This window comes from Lygodium microphyllum, chromosome 1 (genome assembly GCF_053477565.2).
Source record: "Lygodium microphyllum isolate KBCC chromosome 1, Lygodium_microphyllum_v1.1.10, whole genome shotgun sequence".
Lineage (NCBI taxonomy): Eukaryota > Viridiplantae > Streptophyta > Polypodiopsida > Schizaeales > Lygodiaceae > Lygodium > Lygodium microphyllum.
In genome coordinates, this window is record NC_141135.1 from 76,401,214 (window position 1) to 76,413,997 (window position 12,784).

Here is a 12,784-nt window from a genome sequence, read left to right on the forward strand (position 1 = left end):
TTAGTAGGATAAAATCTCAAAAACTCTAATAGAATATTGAATCACTTACTTTTCATTATATGGAATTATAAGCAGCTCCAAAGTATCGAAGTCAATCAAATTGAGCCAGTGCTCAATAAAACTTGCATCAAGCTCATTCCTCATAAAGAATGAGATAGATGGATCAAAAACCTCAATTTTTTGTTGTATATCCAAAGGAAACTCATGCATTATACACCTAGAAAAGGCATAGAAATAGTGAGTATAAACAAGAAAAATCTCATTGCTAAAAAAATATCAAAAAGTATAAGTAATTATGGATGGACATACCTTAGGCCAGCAAGAATAAGACTGTCATTTACTTCTCTTCTTTTATCCTTAAGAATCTGAACACATGCAACATCAAAGGAGATAACCTCGGTTCTTTTGCCTAAGTCACCAGGTAAGAAACAAAACACACTGAATCCTTTTGGATTAGCTGCTTCAAGAAGGGTGGCTAGCTCATTTTCAAAGGACTCTAGTTGCTCTATTTCCCTTTCTTCAACCCTTTGCCTCCAATACTCTCTCCATTTATCTGCTTGTTCCTCTTTAGCCTTCACCTCTTTTTCATGTTGCCTTGTATCCTTCTCATGGGTGACATCCTCAACCCTGACACCAGAATCATCTTTCTTTCTTCTAGCTAGGGGCACATTAAGGATATTAAATGTCTTCATATCAGTGAGGGGAATTGGCTCAAGGACCTTTGAAAATCTATATCTTAGCCTCCTAAGAATTACCATGTCCTTGTCCATGAGTGTGAGCCTATGAGCATGAGCAGCACAAATGTAGGTATCTTGGAAAAACTCAATTAGAAAATCCTCTGTGGCTTCTTGTATACAATTAAGAGCTGTTCTTGTCCATCTGAAACTATCCAAACTATATCTGTCACAAATTTCCCTGACAAGCCTCTGAAAAGACAACTTTGGAATTGCATTGTCAAGAGCATTTACTGCCTTCCTAATCTCCCTTAGACACCTGACATTTTGAGAAAACCTTCTCCTTGGCTTTGATTTTCTAGAGAGCTTCTGAGACTTTGAAGACTGATGAATCTTTGATGCTAAATCCCTAGGATCAATCTTCTCTTTTCTTGCTGTTGCCTTAGTCCTAGCCATCTGCCAAAAAAACATATGTTACTTCTTCTCCAGCATGTAAAGCAAAACACGAGTCCCAGACAAGAGTTATCTATGCTGCATGGCGTTTTCTCGTATCAGCTCAATTTTTCTCGAGCTGTCTAGTGAAACGCGAGTGTCAAGCAAGGCGCCTCCTTGCAGCTGCTTCTTTTCACGTTTCACCGGACTTGTTGTCCATTGTGTCCAGTGAAACGCAAATTTAAGCCAGGAAACCTGCTTGAAGTACCTTATTTTCGCGTTTCACCGGACAGCTCATGAATAGCATAAAAATTGAAAAAACCAAAAAAAAAAGAGCTTTGATCCAAGGAAAGCTTTTAAGATTACTTAAAATATCCACAGAATTAGGGAGGAAATTTGAAGATTTCCTTAAATATCCATAATATTAAGGAATGCTTTCACTGTGGAAAAAATTCTTTTGTAGTGGTCTAGAGCTAATAATAACATAAAGGATTAAGGAAAAATATCAAAACAATGCATTGAATAGAGCTTGTTATTGAAAAGCAAGATGCAGAAATCATACCTTCTTTTTAGCTTGTTCTTCACAATCTCAGCCTAAAGATGACAATATGCTTGAAGGTTTGCTTTGTTGGGGAAGCAGTGAAATGGTTGGAGATTGGAAGGAAATGCTTGGAGACTGGAAGGAACACCAAAAACAAAGATGGAGTAGCGATGAAATGCGATGAAAGGTGAAGGCGGTGAATTTGCATGGACTCAACGTTCTTCGCAAAGTGTTAATAACACACGTGCAACGTACTCTCGCTTACCGGAATTTTTTATTTACTGGAAAAGGGTTATTTAACACACGTGTGATGTATTTTTGGAAAAAGAGAATGCGCACGTCTTCTGAGGAGCTTATTACGCTGTGTTAAGTCAGACACGTGTACACGTATTTTTCCATTATTACACAAACTTTTTCATTGGAACTATCACCACATGCTTTGGGGCAAAAATGACATGAATTTTATAGGTTATGAACAAGAACCACTAGCAAGTCTTGATTTTGAGGGAGAGAATTTCCAAGATAGCTCTATAGCCTTACATACATGTATTAATCAGATCATAGAATACGAAAAGGGGGGGCTACCTATAGAAGAAGAGTTCTTGCAAGTCCAGAAGAAACTTCATATTGATGATGTAGGGTATGAAGAGAGATTGAAGTCTCCATCAGATGAGAAGCCCAAGAGTTCAATAAATCTTTATGATGATAGTCTTCTTAAAGAAGATGAATACCCTAAGGTATGAAATATAATTCGAAGTTACCCATTGAGTTTATGTTAGACTTTATTATGCATTATAGATAAATATCTTATATCTTGTACTGTTCTGGTTTGTTCTATAGATTGAGATTGAAGATCTGGACAACTTTCTTGGAAGGGCCAAGGGCTCTAGGCCAATGAAGCTTGGAAAAAATCAAAGCCTTGGCCATTATATTGGAAACTTAAACAATCAAACAATTGTAATATATCATAGTAGATTGTCAAGCTCTCCAAGTCTACCAATGATGGCTTTGAGAGCTATCTCAAAGGTAATTGGATCTCAAGTTTTCAGCAGAGGTTTGGACAAGATCATTTTGGTGGAGAAGGAAGAAGCCATAAGAGTTTTTTGCTTTATGCCTGGATACAGTGGATCTAGAGCTGGATATTTTGGAGTTCTTGGCTCCTATTTGCTCTCTTATGTAGGAGATAGTAAGAATTTGAAGCTTCTTCCAGGCTATCGGAAACAAGAGTTTTTGAAATACAGAGGTCTTATTGAGTGGGACGAAACAAAAGATTCCTCTAGAGGCCCTGTCGAGCTACCTGAAACCAAGGACTCCTTTGAAGGCCCTGTTGAGGTGCCTGAAACTAAGGACTCTTCTGCAACACAATCAGACTAGAAGATGCCAAAGATTAAGGGTTTCTTGAAACCCATCTTTTCCCAACTCTTTTTTTGGTTTGTAACCATTTTGTAAATCTTTGCTTTGCGCAAGAATTTAAATATCTATCTTTTCTTCTTTGGGTAACAATTTGTATAGTCCTTGCTAAAGATGATGTATTGCTTGATGTGGTTGTATCTTTAAGCTTGAATTTATGCCAAATTTGTCGATAGAACCATTGAAAGACCTCTAATAAACTGTTGGCTTTGTGTCTTCCACCTCCATGTCTTGTATGTCTGAAATATTTTGTTCTTGCTTGATAATGTGATTTTTCCATACCTTGGGTTGACCAGATAGATAGAGATCCATATTGTTTAATAAAGTATGGAGCATGGTTGTATAGAATATGCTGCATAGTCAACAAATAAGGAAAGTTATTAAAAAACATTATATGAGTTCGACAATGAAAAAACAAACATATACAAACTTCTTACCATATAGTGAGTAAAGTGTTGATCACCCCAAGCTTCTGTCATCGCCTTTTTGAAAAGGTTCAATTGGTTTTTAAAGTCTTTGAGATCATCATCATTCCATTCAGTCTTATCACAATAAAAAAACACTTTGTCTAGTGTTTCCCAAACTTTAGCTTTTCTATTTCGAGCTTGCCCATTATCAGTGTGATCCTTAACTGCATTATGTAGGGATTTCCACTGATTAAATTTAATAGTTGAGCCACCATTTCTCGAGTTTATCTTGCCAAGTCTCCCATGAAAGCCTAAAAACCTTCTAGCCTTCACTCCACCAATAGATGGTTTTTTGGGACACAATTACCATCCTTAGACTTTTGAAGATCTGGTTCAATAACAACATTGCCACCATGCAAACCAATTGCAGAGAGAACTTTTTCAACCTTTGTTATAGCATTTGTTCTAGTTGATAATGGCTTCAACTTCCATGCAAATCCTATATAGAGATGAACAAGCTTTTTGATTATCCTGCAAAGTGCATGAAGTGTACAAATATGGGCATTTGCTAAAGAAATGTCCAAGACTGGTTTAAACTGTGGATCTTTATTGTGCCTAGAGGGAGCTCTATTCCAATTGCTTGAGTTTAACTCTACAGCTGGTGACATGCAGTATAAGCAAGGAGATCTCGAGTTAGCTCCCTTTGATACATTATACATACATTTGAGTGTCTTTAGGTCACCAGCTATGTGCCACTCAATCCTATAGTTCCCTAATCCTTCAACAAATAGCTCTTCTCCTGCTTGTTGCCTTTGAATAACATTAGGTATTGATGTTTGATGAAAAACCCAATATAGTATATCAAAATTCTCAGTATCTACCTCAAATGCTCCTAGCCACCAGATGTTATATTCAGATTGAACACTAAATGATGTTGAGTGATTGCAATGACTTGACGAAAGTGCTCTATTCATCAAGGTGATAGAGATTCTCTCCAATTTTTTACATTTCAGAATCTCACTTTCATCAAGTTTAATAACAAATCTAGCCACTCCCTGTGCCTCTGCTACTGACAAGTCATAAAATTTGATCATTAAGCATTGTAGGGTGGGCAAGTCAAGGAAAATATTGTTAAATTCATTGAATGTAACCTCCTTTTTCTTGCCCTTGAAGCTAGCCTTGATATGAAAAGGCTCACCTAGAATCTCCATCACTTTGTTATTAACTCTCTGTCTGAAAGACCTAACCACAAATGGTTTCGGAAGTATGCAATTGTGTACCTGTCCTTGCTTCATATTTGATTGTAAAAGTTGGAAAAGTTGCATATAAGCATCTCGACTGATACCAATACTATCCAGTGTCTTCTGTACCAACTCAGAATCCAAAGAATGATCCTTCATAAATGACTCCAAGCATTGTTTCTTTGCCTTTTTAAATTTCTTCTTCTCCAAAATATCCTTTGAAACCACTGAAGGAAGAAGATGATAATAAAACTGAGCTGCTTTTAAAGAATCTCTTTCACTTGCATTTGGTTGTAGAAGAGATCTAAGCAAAATTAACATCACAAATCAATGCAAGTAGTTTAAATAAAGCCATATTTAAGATTTTTCAAGTGAAAAAAAATATACCTTACTGCTTGGATTCTTTTACCACAGCCTCCTCCTCCTCGTTTGAGATTCTCAATATTTTTAAGAGCTCTTTGTCGATTTCGAAGGCCTAATAAAGTTTTCTTTTGTTGATAAGCTTTGATACGCTTTTCCAATGAATGAATTTTTTGTTGACAATCCTCTAGCTTCTGCAACAACTCTATATTGTGTTTCATCAAAAGATGATTCTCTAGTCCAAGGATATCCTTTTCTGCAACAAGATTAAGTGTATAACCTAAAAATCCATTGTAGCCATCACCAATAAACCTCATTAATGACGAGCTATTATAGAAAGGAGGAGTGCTATTTCTGCTAGGATCTTTGGGATATAGCTTTCCATCTAACCAAAGATCAATATTCTTCTTTCCTTCAAACCTCAGTATATGTTTCATAGACTCTGTAACCGTGATAGATTTTGTTCTCTTTCTTATCGGTTCATACTCACTATCCAACTCAATATGAAGATGATAGAGAGGTCTTTTATGAGAGCTACAGAGATCATTAGATGATTGATCCATAGCTGAGTTACAGAGATCATTGGGTGATTGATCCATAGCTAAGGATATGATTAGAAGCAAGAACGAAAACAAAGAAGAGACTAATAAGGAGGAGAAAAAAAGAAGAAAGAAACGATGGAGAAACGATGGAGGGAGGCAATCGAGTATCCACCAAAATTCAGATTGAATATTACTTTTCACTTTAATGAGGAGAGGTAAGATCTTCATTATGACAACCTTGCCAACTTTATGGCGACCTAGATTTCTAGGTTTGATGTGACCACGAGAATATCACGACAATGACTTATTAACGAATTTTGATATTTTAACTTACCAAAATATAAACCTTTTAAAAATTCTATAAAATGATTTTATTTCGTAAATTGTTTTCTCTCTCTAGGATCTCTTACAGGGCATTTTTGAGACCTCAAAACTCCCTTAATGGTAGTGGTTCGGGTGTCATTTCTTCTCGTAGCATGTGCTTTCACCCATTTTGTTAGATAATTGGTGGCAACAATAATGTATTTAGTTCGTGAATACTATGCGGTGGGACTGATGGGTTTGATGAAGTCGATTCTCTATTTCTCGAAGGGTTGTCGTGCAATGATTAGGGTTAGCTCCATGTGATCCTTACGAATAGGGACCTTGGTCCATAGGTGCTCATCACAGTGCTTTAGGAGTCACATTGCATCTCAAAAAAGAGTTGGCCACGACAGCTGGGACTGCAACACCTTGTGAGTTGTCGTGTCTCCATTGAAATGTCCTCCCACGATTCCACTATGTGCCTCTGTGATGACATCATGCATTTCATGTTCACACGCACATCTGCATGTAGCAACTCGTATTTCCCTAACTTGTAGAGTTGGCTTGCTATCAATTGATAGGGTTGGATCTTCAAGATGAGCCGCCTAAGTTGGGCCTTTTCTATTGGTCATTAGGTAGTCCATGCTCAAGCACTTGGATTATGTCATCTACCCAATTACGATGTTATGTCCGTTCTAAACAAATCTTTTTCACTGGATAAGCCGAATAGATGCACGTCTGGCAATTCCTCCACAATGCCTTGTCCAGCAACTTCTCCCATGGGGATACGAGACATATGGTCAGCCATGTAGTGTTGCCTCCCTTTACGTACCACCACGAAGAAGTCAAATTCTAAAAGTAGAAGTAGCCATCGAGCAATGTGTCCTGTAGCATAGGGTTTATTCACAAGATATAATAGGGCTTGATGGTCAACAAAGAAGGTAAATGGCATAGCCAAAAGATAATGTCAAAATTTCTTTACAACAAATACCATGACCAGACCCTCTCATCATTTCGGTTTTAGTGAGTTATCTGCTAGCAAAGATCACTGGGCAGTCTAGGTTGTGTTCACTGGTTTGGCACAACAGCTCCTATGGCGAATTTTGAAGCGTCAATGTGCGCATGGAACATGAGTGTCCAATCTGTTGGGGTTCACAGAATTGGTGCCATGGTCCGAGCCTTTTTCAGTTCCTCATATGTGCATTGGCATTCCTTGGTCCACTCAAATATGACCAACAACTTGTATATAGGTCTAGAAATCAATGCATAATTCAATATGAACTGTCGATAATACCCTGTATGGCCTAAGAAGCACTGAACGCCCTTGTAATTAGTTAGGGTGGAAGATTGACAATGATCATGATTTTCAAGAAATATGTGGCAATGCCGTTATTTAACACCACGTGTCCTAGGATGCATCCATGCTTCACCCAAAATTGGCACTTCAAGGAGTTCAATGGGAGGCGATATAGTTGACACCATTCAAAGACAGTTATCTAAGTATTCTCTCCAAGTATAGTGGACACACAAGTCATCCACAAATACCTCTAACTCCTTCCTAAGCATGTCTTTGAATATCGTGCACATCAGCCGTTGAAAGGTGGCTGGCACATTAGTCAACCCAAAAGGCATGACTATGTAGGCAAAGACACCCCATTGAGTAGTGAATGTGGCCTTATGCCTATCATTAGGATGCACTTACACCTGATTGTATTCAGAGAAGCCATCCAAAAAACTGTAGGCTTCTTTGCCAACCACTCTCTTGAGCATGTGCTCGATGTACGACTATGGATAATTATCTCTCTTCATAGGCACGTTTACCTTCTTGTAATTGACACTCTAATCTTTCCATTCTTCTTTAATACGATGACTATGGGCAAAACCCAGTCTGTGTGTTCAATTTCGTAGATGAATCATGCTCTCATTAGCTTTTCAATTTCTTCCTTGATGGTGTGGGCATGCTTTAGATTTATGGGATACTGTCATTGCTTGACTGGCGTTGCATCATGTGTCATGAGTATATTGTGAGTCACTACACTCGGGTCTACCCCTTTGATCTCTTCTAGGGACCAAGCAAAGGCATCAATATACTCTCGTAAGAGAGCAATGAGACCTGCTTCCTCTTCCTTAGTCAATTCATTGGCTGTCGTGGTATCTCCCCTTCCTTGGCTAAATTGACCTCTTCAACCTTGGGGGGTCCTTCAATTGGTTTGCTTGCTTCTTGCCCCTGTTGTTTGGCTCCCATAAATATCACCACCCTATCTCCTTTTTTGAATTTCGTAAATCACTATAGTAGGTCTTGCGGTTTTCGTTGCTCTTCTATTTGCATTTCCCTAGGCAGATTCCATCGTTCCTCCTTGAACTGTTGACATCTTAGGTGGATATGTAGGTCCCCCTTGGTGCGTCTAGTGTTGGGAGGTCGAAATATCTCAGAGGTATCTCAAGATCACTATATGAGCTTACTTCCAACTTAGAATCAAACTCTCCATCTTTGCTAGAAGAGGGAGTCTCTTCTACTGGTTGCAACTTAGAAGGTGAGTCAGTCCTTAGCAGTAGTGCATCACTTGGTTGTGCTAGACGTGCATGCTCATAGTCAATTGCACCTATGTGCTCCAACTAGGTTTGATCGCAGTCCCTACACATGACTCCTTTCTCTATCCTAAAGGCATTCTGCTTGCGTGGTCTAGATTCAACTCGTATTTGTTTGATTACATGTCCCCTAGTGTCATACCCTATAGTATCTATTTCCCTTTCGCTCTCATCAGTGAAGAAGCAACAATCTTCATATCTATCATTAGAGCTGTCTTTGTCCGATTGCTCCCCATTTCCCAAGTCCTGATATGCCTCTTCTAGTACATTGGTGAGAGCATTTTTTTGAGCCCGGGATGTGCCTAAAATTTGCCAAAAAATCCAAAATTTAGGGAAAAAATATTTAACATCGAAGGTGGCGGCTCCAACTAGGACGATTTTAAGCTTCCAAGTGAAAGATGGCTTTTAAAAGGCGCCCGAGCGACACTTGTGGATTTTTGATAATTTTTTAGACTGCAGTGCAGGATGTCAGGAGTTGCTAGTCAGTGCGGGATGTCAAGCCAGATGCCCAAGATTTTTTAGAGCTCGATTTGGATGCTGAACGGGGAAATGGCCAACAAACGGTCAAGATATGAAGAGGTGGACACTTAAGAGGCCAAAATTGGGCGTGCCTTTTGGGAGCTTGGACCCCCCCCCCCCCCCCCCCCCCAAAAATTTTATGCAAAATTTTTATCAAAATGTGGAGAGAAGAAGAGAAGCATGGTGTTAAAAACGGTATGGAGCAGCAGGCGCAATTTTTGCTTCATGCCATGGAGATGGAGATTTCTAGAGCTGAAAGTAACCCATACAATCGATCATGGCCCCGATCTTCTCCTTCTCTGCTGGTCCTATCGCCGCCCTTCTCCCGCGAAATGGCTGTGGGAATGAAGAGATGGAAATCTAGTCTTTCTCTCTCTCCCTCTCTCTCTTCCCTAAGGGGCTGTTCTTGTGTGCAAGAGGAAAATGAAGAATGGTGAAGGAAAGCTTGTCCGTCGGATTGCTTCCGGGTCGATGCAGACATGAAGATTGCTGATTGTGAAGATGTTGGACATTGAATGTGGGCTAACCCGCAGTCCCGCAACAAAACCGAGATCCCAAAACACGAAACCTAAGCGGTAATTCAATTTTTAATGAAGAAAAAGGAGTTTTTATGCCATTTGATTGATGAAACATTGTTCCCATAGGCTGAATATTCATTATGATATTGTTTTCTATGAGTTTCAACAGTTTATGATCTGAAAATCAGAAAATCATAAGTGATATGGCTGAAATTAATGTTATAAAACCCGAAAAAACACGTGTGTAAGGGGTAAAAATGGGGTTTTTTGCAAAAGAAATGGGAAATATGAGACATAATGCCTACAAAACCTGAAATTTTGCTATCAAGGAACCCAAGGGCCACAACCCACAATCAATCTTAATTTTTACTCATTTTTATTGAAGAAAATAGAGGAAAAATACCAAAAATGGTGAAAAATGGATTTTAAATGGGAGAAAATTAGGAAACGGTAAAATGAAAATTACAAAAAATTACATGTGTGTTTGTGCAGCGTATAATGAAGGTAAAGCATGAGGTTGGCCTCGTTTTACCCTTGTTTCTATGTTTTCGTTCATGTTTATCGCTTTCTTTGTAAGGAAATACACATAAAACGACTCTTTCACCTATCAACGAATGCAAAACATTAAACGGTAGGGTGAGAGGGGAGGTTGAGCGTCAAAATATAAATTAAAATCTAGTTTATGTGTTGCATCATGCCTATAGGACGTTGTTTTAAAATAAAGAGAAAGGCAGCGTGAGCGTAAGGGTCGGTGTCTTTTCTCATTACATAAACGTTAGCATGGAAATCATGAAAAGACTGGTTTTGCACGATGCACAATGCTGATTTTCTTCTGTTTGTGCACTAAACCGTTCACATTATGCACTATGCATAGTTCATGGTATCAACGGAAAAGCTCCTGGACTACATATAGCAATTGTTTTCTTAGGAATTTAACCCACGATTGAGAGTGTAAGGTTATTCCTTGCCATAGGATAGAGGGTCGGTTCCCTAAGGGACTGTTAAGTAAGGATACATGGTATATCTCGTGGATTCAAAATATAAAAGAGAGGATTTTTTGTTCGTTTGTGTTATATGTTGAGCAGCGCATCAAGGGGCCAATCCCTGCTATGTAGGAGAGCTGCAGTGGGGCCGCAGTGTTTCTACCGAGAGGTTGCCTCCATGTATGTGATTATCGTGGTGTTTATTGCCAATGTGTATGGGTTCTCCCTCTGAGGAGTTTATAGAAAGGGAAACGTTGGACTACAAAGCTATAAAACTATAAACGCATAGATTAGGCTTTAGGGCAGTTTGTCATTTGGCATTAGATAGACGCTCCTGGTCCACGAGGCCGTGAGGGTGTGTTTGTCTGATATGAGAATGATGTCTAGCTAGTGCCATAGCCAGTGCCGGCCCATTTCAGGTCCCATCAGTTGGGCATTAAAGCACAATTATACCTTAAGTTTAAATTGTGCACCTTGGACCATTGCCAATTAGGCTCGTCCAAGAGATTTTGGAGTGGCTTGAGATTAGTTACTAGATTGCCAGCTAACTTGTTGGTCAAATACCCCAAGGATCTCCAAGAGCTCGCATCTATTGCTCGGGACTTGGAATGTGATAGGATTGGGTCTTCTGACCATCATGTAGATTGGTACTAAGGGTGTGTCCTTGGTCTTTCCAATCATCTTGATGGCTTGTTTGTACTCCTCATTGTCTCAGAACGGTAGGTTGATGGTAGCAAGAACATGCATCGAGTCTCGGTCATCCTCAGGGCATGGGATATACTTGGTTAAGGCCCCATACGATTTCCTAATTTGGCCATCACCCTTCAGCATGGTGGAGATGACATCTAGGTCAACTTGCATAGTATTTCAGGTGTCCATCTCTACTCTTACATCCTCTATTTGATTGCCTAAGAAGATGGGACCATTGTCCCAGTCTTCTATGACTCTCGTGTTGCGCATCCATGGTTGGCCTAGTAGGATATCATAGTCCACCCCCTTCATGACTATAAAGTCAATAGAGAATTGGACTCTTGCAATTTTTATTGGGCAATTCTTTAATAAGCCGAATGGTTTTACCTTCATTCCATTAGCTAGTGTGACGTTGAACCTAGCAGCCCTCGATTGGTGGGTTACCCCAAGTTTGGAGCACTACATGGCTTAGCACACTAACTCCTACTCTTGTGTCCACAATTCCCTTCTTGTGACATCTCCAAGAGCTAAGACTAGAAGGACTACATGCATCTCTGTAAGGCATTCACATGCAAGGACTAAGGTATGGAGTGTAGCATTAGGCTAGGTATTTGTGTTTCTGTGTCATGCTCATGTAAGCTTATTCATTTGATTCTTCAACCCATTGTTTCAACTTTTGCGATAGCGTTGGATGTTGCCTAAGTAGGTCTCCTAAGCTTAGAGTGGCAGGGGTGGTCACCAATGTATTAAGAAGGTTGCTAACTACTTGCCTCTCTTCTGACCCTGCGGAGTCTAGCCAATGGCCTTGGCTAATTCATTGGCACGTAGCATTTAGACTTTAACTAAGCGACACTGCTTGTGGTGTAGTCGCATCCCTCAATTTTAGTCGTGGGGGCAGGATTGGCATGCTTATACTTGAGAGATCATCAATCTCGTCATCCAGTAACATCTTTAAGGTACTCTTGGGCTTCTTTCACTTCCCATTGCAATGCACGGCGTTTCAAAGACGGCTGCAATGGGAAGTGCTAGCGCTTTGGATTGGGGTACTCCTCAACTCTAGCACTTTCCATGACAGCCATCTTCAAAAAGATGATGTATGTGCCTCTGCGTCAATGACCTTTTGTCCTGCAAGCAGAGTCGTGGCACCTTCAGTTTTGAGCCTGACCTGAGCTGAGCATCTAGTATTTCTTCCTTCGTCTCTAACTCTTCTTTCCAATTGAGGTTGCGTCAAGATTGCTAGGCCCTGGCAATGATATGTCAGCCTGCTTTGTTCTGTGTGGGTCATGACATGCAATGGGATAGGTGTGGCCTCCCCATCCAGCATCTTGACACCGAACAACCCCAATGAAACCGATAGCTTGTTTGCTGAACTAGAGGATGGTTTCTGTCTAGGGCAATCGACAAAGAGATGAGTGATTCCACACTCAACGCATCTTAGGTCAGCCTTGTCTCTATTAGTTTGCTCCCTCTTGGGGCATTGCAAAGAAACCTATCCTGGGTGACTAGAAGTCCAACACACAATTGGCTCTTGGATCTGTCCTCCTAGACCTCTTTCTCTCCCTCTACCTAACGCCA